We start from the raw sequence: 977 nt of genomic DNA, 5'->3' as shown, positions 1-977 counted from the left end.
GGAGGCGGTGGAGTGGTGGAGATTGGTTGTAGGGTTTGTTGTTTGATGGAGTTTTGTGTTGGCGTTGGAGATGACTGCTGTTTCTGAGCCCAGAATTGAGGGCAGCCTCGGAAATTAGCCATGTGAGGGCCACCGCAATTGCAGCATGTCGGGGATTGTTCGGGAGTTTTGGGGCAGACGTTGGCAGCATGGTTTCCAGCGCATTTAACACATCGCGGCGGATAACCACAGTTGCGGGAGCCATGGCCAAAGCGTTCACACGAAAAGCACTGAGCGGGACCGGAGGGTTTGAGAGGTTTGACTGAGATTTGTAGGTAAAATAAATTGGTCAGAAGAAATATATCTTTGACAGTCTGATTAGCAGCGATGAGCACGAGGCATATGTATTTGACGGTGTAGCCCAGGGTCTCCAGTTCGTCTTTCAGTTCGTCGGTTGTTATGTCGTTTGGGATTCCTTTTAGAACGACCTTAAGGGAGCGTTCTTCAGGGAGCGAAAAAGTGTGGAATTCAGTTCTGTGTTCGAGTAGAGTCTTCTGGACCAGGTGGAACTGGGTCACATCTGCGACTCGCAAGGTTACGCGATCACCGGAAGATTTCGCAGACAGGGAGTTTGGTTGCAGTTTTGGGAGTGTGTAGATGACCGGCGCGACCATTCGCCAGGCAACGGAATTTAGTATGATAGGTGGAGGTCTGGAGATTAGTGTAGTTTTGGGAAGAGTTTGGGCAGTTGGGGTGATAGTGGTTTTAGTAAACGTGTCAGTTGAGAGTTCGGAAGTTAGTGAAGATATTGAGTGGTGGGATGAGATACTGGAGTCAGAGAATGAGTCTAGTGTTTCGGAGTCGGAAGTCTTGGGGGGTGAAGAGCGTTGTCGTGCAATTTTTTGTTTTTGGTTGGTTGGGGGGTTTCCCCTAACACATTTTCGCAGTCCATTGCTAGACGAAAATAGTTTGTGGTGATATGGGGGGGGGGGGGGCTA

General features: G+C 49.5%; 1 protein-coding gene across 1 annotated transcript in view; it reads right to left on the bottom strand.

Annotated features, from left to right (window-relative positions):
* Positions 1-977, bottom strand: part of LOC100167576 (carbonic anhydrase-related protein 10) — a 267663-nt gene that overhangs the window by 106953 nt on the left and 159733 nt on the right. The window lies entirely within an intron of this gene.

The sequence above is a fragment of the Acyrthosiphon pisum genome, chromosome X (assembly GCF_005508785.2).
Source record: "Acyrthosiphon pisum isolate AL4f chromosome X, pea_aphid_22Mar2018_4r6ur, whole genome shotgun sequence".
NCBI classification, from domain to species: domain Eukaryota; kingdom Metazoa; phylum Arthropoda; class Insecta; order Hemiptera; family Aphididae; genus Acyrthosiphon; species Acyrthosiphon pisum.
This window is presented reverse-complemented; position numbering and strand designations above follow the sequence as displayed.